Raw genomic sequence first — 9,623 nt, forward strand, 5'->3', positions numbered from 1 at the left:
CATTTTCTGCGTAACTTAGAAATGTCTAGTGGGTGAGGTCAAAATCTGTAAATGTGACAAACTTGCTTTTGCTTTTATTGGATGAAGAGCACAGACGCGGAAAGCAATTGTGGTTGTAAAGTGCAGGCTATGTCTTGAAATACTCCTTCAACTTACATTTTCCAAGGAGAAATTCTGGCAAAGTTACTTAATGTATGTCATGCACCAAGATTCAAACCAGACTTATTACAAAAAGCCATTAAACATGAAATCAAGTTGAACTAAACTGACTCTGACCTGCTTTATATTTCCCATTTTGCTGTCCTCACATCAATATGCACCTAAATCTACCTCTAATTTCCAAGTCCTTCTATCAAGGCCAATTTATAAACTGAGGAATTAAGTGCCACAAATAAAGTGGACACAGGCACTGGAATAGACTCCTGAAAATGGTTTATTTTCCCGTAAAATAAACATAACATAAAAATAGTAAAGTCAAATAATTTAGAACAAATGGAGGGTATGCCAGAGAAAGTAGGGGGATTAGAGCAATGAGCTGTATATGAGCCATCAGGGGGAAAAGTGAATCCGTGGGCAGACAGATTGTGAACCCGCCACTTGGTGTATGATTAACTGGGGTTTTATTCCTCAGCACTACATCACGACACAGCGGCAGTTCATCAGTTTTCTGTAGGAAGACGCTGACAGCATAATTAACCACTTCCTTTAGCTCCACAAATAAACAATCATTACTCATCTGAGTGTGTGTGTGCTTGTGACTGTGTGTGAGTGTGTGTGTGTGGTGACCAAAATAGAAATAAAAGAAAAATAACGTTTGAAGACATTGCACAGAAATTGATTTTGACTGTGAACTGCCCGAATCCATTTAGTCACACCGGTCTGCATAGAAAAATAAAAAATAAAAAGCCCCGCATTCCAGCCACTCCATTGCGCAACCGTCTCACATTCTGCCAAGTTACACAAAGGCAAACACTAAGTAAGCAGATTGAGTCTGGGAGGCCCGCATCCTATTTGTCCTGCAATATCTGGACATGTTATCGTTTGCAATACAAGCTCAAATTTCTTTATAAATCACTCGTCTCTATTTGGGAACCGTAAGAAACAGCTTGACTTCAGTCGTCCAGCAGACGTTTGGCTTTTCGTCATTGTCATAAATTACAATAAACAGGCAGGTGTGAAGAATGAAACAGCTGCTGGGGATTCTCAACATGCATACAATGCACATATGCATACATATTATAAGCACTTAAACATCCCTGCAGCAAACTGTACAGATGATAAAGAGATGCAGTTACAAGCTGTCAGCCTGCTGCTTACATGACATTCCAGGGCCATATTCACCTGTAACGAGAGCTATGAGGAGATTGCTTTTCCAATTCAAGTGCAAGTGATGGGGGAAGAAACCCACAGCACTTCAATCTGTGCAAAAAAATACATTTCAAAGGTCAGCTGGAGCTTATATTAGCCATCCACAGTCTGAATTAGTCAAATCAACTGCAAATCTCCTGCTAGTGGTATTCTTATACATCGCAATGTTCCCTCTGTGTGTTGGAAATAGCGTCAAGGCAAAAGTAAAAGAGAATTAATGCCCGTTCCCATCCACTGCTTTTGTGTGAATAGACAGATAAGCAGTTGGTGGAGTTAATTCTCCACTGGGGTGCCGTAAACCCACCGCAGAAGAGGACGCAACGAGATGACGTCATTAAAGGAGCTGCTGTTCGCCGTTCGTCTCTTTATTTCTATTCTTTAATGGTGAAAGATACAGTGGTGAGTCATTCAGAGATTATGACAAACCAGACAAAGTAAAATAGGGGAAATGTGTGTGTGAGTCTATGTGTGTTTGTGGTAGAAAGAGTTTGCTGTAAGATGAGGAAGTGTTAAGGGAAATACATTCGTTAAAGTTAAATAAAAACAAAAAAAAAAAATCATATTACATTGAATATAATACCAAATTATATAATTATATTATCATCATTGAATAAGCTTATATATAGTTGAGTTGCATGTAACCGTCAGAACATTTGTCTCCTCAGATCTGATGTGTTAGTCCATCATGTCTTGTGTACTTAGTTTTTTTTTTTCTCCTCACAATTAAAGCTTCCACTGACATGGAAACTGAAAATGTGCACACATAGTGAAACGGATTGAAATCCATGTTCCATCAGAGGAAACAACAGGGAATAACTGTAAAACATGTTCAGTGTGATCACACTAGACCAAATTAGTAAGGGATCAGGAACATATACACAGCCAGTGTGGACAGTAGAACGGTGATGGCAACATTTGCATGTAGGTATTGATTTAACAGATGCCTGTAATGAAGTGACTGTATTCAATCACAGACTCGCTGACAGAGAAGCACTCGTGCTGTTAAGGGGGTGGATTTATAATGTATGTAACAGTTGGTATAGAGAGCAAATCGAGTATGGAGGAAAAGAACCAGCTTTTATTGCCTAATTACTTTCAGTGAATATTGATTGTACAGAAGAACATCATATACATACTTCCCCACAAAACAGTATTGTGTGCTTTCCAGTACTAGAGGCTCAGATCGGAGGTGGTACATGCGGTTTATCATCTGGAGAGACTGAATACTCATCTGCTGTCATTTGTAGTAGATATGATTTTAAGTAATTATACATTATGGAGTGATGGTAGGGGTCAAGGCGAGGTCAGGTCACCAAAGTCTTGTGAATGAAGGAATCAAGTATGATTCATGAATTGTGAAAGTTTTATAAGTTTGGTTGTGTTAACAAAAATATATTCAAAAACAAATGGACAGGGAAGAACCTATTCGATTTTGTTGCGGATCCAGGATTTTGTTTTTCCCTTTCTTTAACATTGTGAGGAAGGGCATTATCCCACATTTTCCCAAAGAATATTTCCTGGATCTTGCTGAAAACAATCAGGCACATTCTACTGATATCTCTGAGTGTGTGAAATGTGGTGAGCTTGATTGCATTTAAAGTGTGGGGCCTTGATGAAGGTATATGCTCCACTCAGTGACATTCTGGCTATAGGAAATGCAAATGTAATTATTTTTTGAAGAAGCATGAACCAAATGAGCGGACAGATCCCAAGTGATTGATAATGTGTCCATTCACTTTGATGCCTTTTTACAATCTTCAGCTCAGATTTGAATGAAGCTTCCCAGTTTCATTTCCCACTATATCCAATCAGACGCTAATGCTGCAACATTTAGAACAGCACTTGAAGGCCAACCACACACAGTTAGCATAGCTTTCACTCTGATGTTAGTTACTAATTAGCGTTAGTGCCCTCTCCTTCCAAAGACCTGACCAGTCAGTGTCTGGTTTGGCTCCCTTCCCTCCTGCTGTCACCGGTTTCATCCAGGAAAAGCCTCCAGTAACCCAGATGTCCCACCGCTGGATTTCCAATTGTTGGCTGCTGCTTTTTTTTTTATATAATTACAATTCGAATGCTTTAAATGAAAAATTAAGACGAGTAAAGTTTTTTTCTATGTATTACTATAGTTCTCTCTATACTGGCTGTTACATGCTACACAGTAAAAGATGGGATTATAATTATAATACTGAAGTTTATATGAGACTTGAATAGTCTGATCTGAACATATAAAGTGTAAAAATACACATTTACCACATTTAAAGTATTGATGCTACTTATAGAAACCAGCTTTTGGTTGTAGCATGAATGTCAACAGGAATTAAATTGATAATAGTCTTCTTATTTCCATCCCCACAAGCGAATAAGCGTAATTTCCCAAAATTAGAAACTATATTCCTCTAAATTTTAATTTGTTAGGAATTAGAATGTTTGATACAATAATTTTAAAAGTTAGACCTCCATTAAATCATGTTTTCTCTACTTCAATATGGGTTAATGTGTGAAGTTTTACATTTAAGATCCAATCTTTAAAAAGACAAAGTGGGCATAAAGTGAGCCTGAATATTTTCTAAAGAAAATCACATTTGTATCACATTTTGTATGCTATCCAGGGAAAGGGAAAACCCAAGGAGTTAATTTTATACTGAAAACAGTCAAATGACTACCTCTGAATTTGGTTAACGTTTTTTTTTTGGGGGGGGGGGTGACTTAATTTTACATGTTACAACATGTAACATGCAGCATGTTCATCTACTAAATGCAAATAATTCGTTTTTATCAGACTTTCCTACTCCTCCAATCGACTACAAACAGTTTTTCGGGGAAGTGACAGACTTTTGGTTTTTTTTTGTTTAATTCCAGTTTCATAGTTTCTAGACCTTCTAAATGCTTCAACATGCCAGTACAGTAGATGTATTCTATGGCAGCCTTCATTTCGTTCAGCGTAGTACATCTGTTGGTGTTTTCTGGTGCTTTCATTTACCACAAATTCCTCTTTAAAACCAGGCGTTTGTTTGGAGCTTTATTGCTTTTAAGCTGCTCTTTTAATCTGTGGCTATCAGCAAAACATTTAGCAGAGAACTGTTTATTTTGGGTAAATAAAAAAAAAGGCTTTTGCTGGGTGACTCTAATGGCCTTGTTTTTTATCCATTCAGAACGTAATTCAGCCTTTGTCTGAGTTAGATGTGACCAAATGCTCATTAACCAGCCCATTCCTGCCCTTTGACAAATTGCACTGATCTCACCACGAAAGGTCTCATTCGGTAATTCGTAGCATCTGGATGATTGATTGTAATGATGGCTAAATTGCAAAGCTAAAGTTGCTTCCCTTCATCGCACTCCTCCATATGTAATGAGTCATTTGCGATGTAACCTTTATGCCAGATATAACTTCCTCACAGCTTGCCCACGGGAAAATGAAACACTCTTTCAGAAATGTGTTTTTAACTCTTGAACCTTTCAAATAGAGAGAATGGAAGTGGCTAGAGCGCCGAGTATGGGTGAGTCTTCGCTGCTTTTTTTTCCATTAACAACTCCTGAGGAAAGGGAAGAAGTTTGAGGGATTCAGTCCAGGTCACTGACTTTGCGTGCATTGTCTTCCGTGTAACACTCTCTGATTGCTCAACTTCTGGGTTGTTTTCTCAGCCTGACCACTAGCGCCTGCCTCCATTTTTTATAAGACTAATGGACTACTACACTGGCTCTTTCCTCGTCAATATTACCTTCTGCCATTCCTGTCGTATTTATAGGCATGCATAGCCCCCGGTAATGTCCATTGTCTTCTCTGGAGAAGCCCAGAAACAGCACATCACGTGAAGGTCCACTGAAGGCCGATTCAAACCTTCTATTCTGCAAGCTATGATTCAGCTTTTCCATTTCCCCCGGTCGCAGCCACACAGCTCTTGGCTCTTCCTGACGAAACACCCACAAGTGACCCAAAATGTCACGGCTGTGGCTTTCCATCATGGTTGACCATATGAAAACACATTTAAGACTTGTAAACTGACCTCAGCAGGGCTTTTAGAACATATGGAAGCTAGATTGGGTGCAGTATTTTTATCCATATATCACTGCTGCTCTTAGCTCAGTGGTTTCACAGTTGGTTTTTGCATGGTTTTATAAAGAACACGTATTCAGCGTATTTCTGCAGTTCTGACGCTTTACATTTTTTTACTTAGTTTGTTTGTCTTTTACCGGCCAAGAAGCCTCACTTCCTCTTTTAAGTACCATGTGAACGGCCATGCCCATTTCTCACAACAAGCCCTGCAGAAATGCAAATTAAACTCTGGTTTTATTTCTCATCCCATGCTGTGTGTAAGCTTCCAAATTCCTCTCTCCCTTTTAAACCATTCATGAAGATTTCCTTTTTTTCCCCTGCAATCTTTGTCATGGACCTTGTGTTTCCCTCTTTTCCTTTCAGAACGTGCAAGGGTACAGACTGTCTGCTGCCATCTCAGGCCCAGCCCAGGGCTTCCTGTATCCTGGCTCCATACCCTGCTTCTCCTCCTCATCAAGCATTCTGTCTGCATTCACGCCTGCCATTGCCCTCCCTCATCCCTTTAACCCTTCTAGCTCAGGTTCAGCAGCTATAAAGGCAGCGCACTTCAACGGGCCCACTATCGATCTGTATTGCACAGAACATGCCGCGCTCTTAGCTCAGCAGCAGCGGCTGCAATAGTTTCTGTTTAGCAGCAAGGTCATCAAAGCAGAATTGTCGAGGAGGGAGCCATGATGCCTTTATTGTTGCGTGTAGTTGTTGTCTGCAGCTCACAAACCCTATATACAGTGTTTGTGCATAGTCTCAGTGTCAGTATGTGTTTTCATAAAGATGGGCGGTCAACATCAACAGTACATACCTTTGCTTGAAGATAAAGGGATCAAAAGCAACATTATGCTACGTTTGATTATGTTGGCTGTAAACGTCATTTTGACGGTTCACTGACTTGTAAATAGGGAGAATGGCTCCTCTTTCATTCCGACTCTGTGCTCTGAACACCTGTTCTTGCGCAAAGTAACTATACGAGCCTCTATGATCTTAAAGGAGAAGGGCCTAATGACATGATACTCAGAGGCATAAACTGCTGGAATCAGCTCCAGCAAGACAAGGAGTTATGTCTGTGAATCAGACGAAAAGACTGATATGTCATAATTGTATGTGCCTAAGCAATTTTGCGCATAAACCTAAGCAAACCTGGACTTTCTCATAACCTTATCAGGGTGTTTGTTGTTCTAACCAATACTACGGAGGTCACAGTTACTCCCCTTCAGGTCATATCAGAGGGGAGAAAGACTGACTATGGTATTTCGGGTTTGAGGACTTGTTGGCCACAGGTATGTCAATGTAAGTGCTGGTTAGTTTTGTTTAGAGTTACAGGGTGTGTAAACCACGCAGCTGAGATCTATACTCTGGAGAACAGTGTCCAGCTACTGACTATCCTGGCTTCAAGATAGGTCAGAAAAGTCCAATAATTTGTTAGGCTGCTTCGTCTTCAACCACAGTCTCTTGTTTTCCCATTTCAACTTGTGATCAGTGGAACATTTGAGATTTAAACTACCATTCCTTCAGTTGAGGAGTCAGTTTCGGTGGTTTAGCTTGATCTGATGAGGATGTCTCTATGGAGCCACCCATTGGAGGTCCTCTGGGCTCGTCCGATTGAAAGCAGACCCTAGGCTAGACCCAATAAACACTGGAAGGATTATATATCTCATTTAGCAAAGTAACACCTCAGGATCCCACAGGAGGAGCTGGTAAACATCTGGACTACCCTTCTTCCAGTGTGACTGACCAGAGATAAGAGGCAGACAATTGGCAGATGGCATATGTCTAAAGACTTATTTGATGAAGCTGGGTTACAATTGAAAATCAGGCATCTAAGAACTTCTTCAACATTGCTTGGAAACACTTTATCTTTCACAGGGTGATACAGCAGACTTTCACTTTTTTTTTATTTCCTTACCCGTGTTGAGGGGTGAGGATGTCACACCTTGTTGAAGCCCCATGAGACAACTTGCATGAAGCAATTTCGGTGTATTGGCCACACTTTGTATATTAGGATAACATAACAACAAATTATAGCAAACATTAAAACCTTTTTTCAGAGGGCTTCCCGGATCTCAATGCTCTGCATCAATCAAATATTAAACACATATACTAGTATATATGTTTAACTATGCTATGAATATGCAGCAAAGGAGATACATACAGTCTCCCCGGCACTGTCTTGTTACGCCCTTAAAATAAAACACCAGTGAAACTGTCTAATTCCAAAGTTGTGCTATGAACTTTTCGGCTGTAATTTAAGATAGGATGCATCATGGCTCCCATTGTCACATAATCCGCACATAGGGAGCAATGTAATCTTCACATTGTCTACACTAAACATAATCTGTTCCTTGGAGTTTGCACTCATTCTATCAACATTTGCAAGGCCGATGTGTTTCACCAAACAATGATTGTCATCACTTCAGTTTCATGAACTCTGGTTCACCTTGTGTTGCTGTGTCAGTGCAACTTCTAATGCCATCCACAGACATGGCGGTTAAGGATGTAGAAAATTACAATTCACAGCAATGTTTATTTACAAACTCATGTTAACTCGATGTACTGATGTGTTTTGTTCAAAACTTTCTTGACACTTTCTGCACAAATTGATGGTCAACAAAAGCAATACACCTCTAAACCCAACACGTTTAAGTGCCTGCAGCTTTTGAGGCAATGTTGCACTTCCTGTAACATGTGCTAAATAACATCCTTCTCTCTTGAGTGTGGGCAGAGTAATGACAGGGTTCCACCCAAGGTGAAGGACACACTAATTCACTCTGGCACGGCATTGTTTTGATGTAGAGATAGCGACAGTCAGAGGTGAGTGATGGAGCTGTCCGACAGGAATGAGAGGAGGCCGGGCCCTCTGTCATAGCAGGACAGACAGATGGGGCATCATGGGAAACATGCCTGAGATCATAGATGGCTCTGCAGGACATAATGAGAGACTTTAGGGGGTGGGGGGAAACGGAAAAACTCCCAGGAAGGCATCATTTAATGGCTGTTAAAGAAAAACGGCACCCGATGAGTGTTGAGAGAGTGATCTCTCTATCCGCTGCCCCATTCCAGGGTTCTTGACAAACATGCACTTGGAAAGACTTTCGGACAGCCGGTGAGCAAGAGAGGCGCCTTTTTTTGCCTTTGATTTGGGTAGCTGACATCTTTATGAGGTTGCATCACAGATGGATGGTCCACCACGGAACATCCATCAGCCCAAGAGCTGAGGGGTTTTGAGTTTCCAGACTCTCCCAGAGTGTCTTGTTCTCTGTCCGTAACACCCCTTTATGAGTCACCTTGTCAGAGCCTCTGAGGCCAGACAAGCTTATTTTACTGTATGGACATGTCTTTGTTTTCTATAGGCAGTGGAGGGGAAGATATCCAAGCACTGGGGCGGAAGAAAAAGATCAAATTTGAAAGGAATGCATTAGGCAGCAGCAGAGGAGGAGGGAAACAAGAGTGCAGTTATACACCACAAAGTGTCAGCGTCTGAGGCCTAGAGTGTGGCTCTCACGGCCTCTTATCTTGAAAACACTTTTGGCATTTTCATATGGACATCCAGCCTTTATCAAGATTAACTCCCGCTTCATGCAGAGTCCAGGGGAGAGGCTTAACTTCTCCTCTCAGCTGTGATTTCCATCTCGCTGGACAGCTCTAAACCGATGGACCTGTTCATAGCACGGCTGAAGAATTTGGTGGTCCACTGAATTTCATATATTGATGTGACCGTTATCAAATTAAGCACATCTCTTGATATGTTAAAACGCCATTGGAGATTCATAGCACACTTACAGGGGCAGGAGCCACAGGGCACTGCTCCACCCCCTGCCCCCCACCCCCACCCCCCCACAACCCCTATCACTCTGCCTTCCATCTGCCTTTCACAATACTGCCGCTCACGCCGAAGACTGGAAAGGTCACCCGTGAAATCCTCGGCTGAGGATAATTCAGCTCGCTCTTCCTTGTGGTCCGAAATTGGAATTTACATTACTCACTCACAGGTCCCCAGTGCATCAGGACAGAATAAGGTGCTACAATATGCCGTAAATGTTACACCTAAGACAAACTCAGCGTTTCTATTTTATACAATCCAGCAACAGGTCTTCAGGCCCTCGCACAGAACCCTCATGTGGCTCGTATAAATGTATTATCCAGGCGCCGCAGTTGTTCCACTTCGGCTGCAGTCCACTAGTCATCTACACTCGCTTTCATACAAACT

This window comes from Platichthys flesus, chromosome 18, assembly GCF_949316205.1.
Source record: "Platichthys flesus chromosome 18, fPlaFle2.1, whole genome shotgun sequence".
In the NCBI taxonomy this organism is placed as follows: Eukaryota; Metazoa; Chordata; class Actinopteri; order Pleuronectiformes; family Pleuronectidae; genus Platichthys; species Platichthys flesus.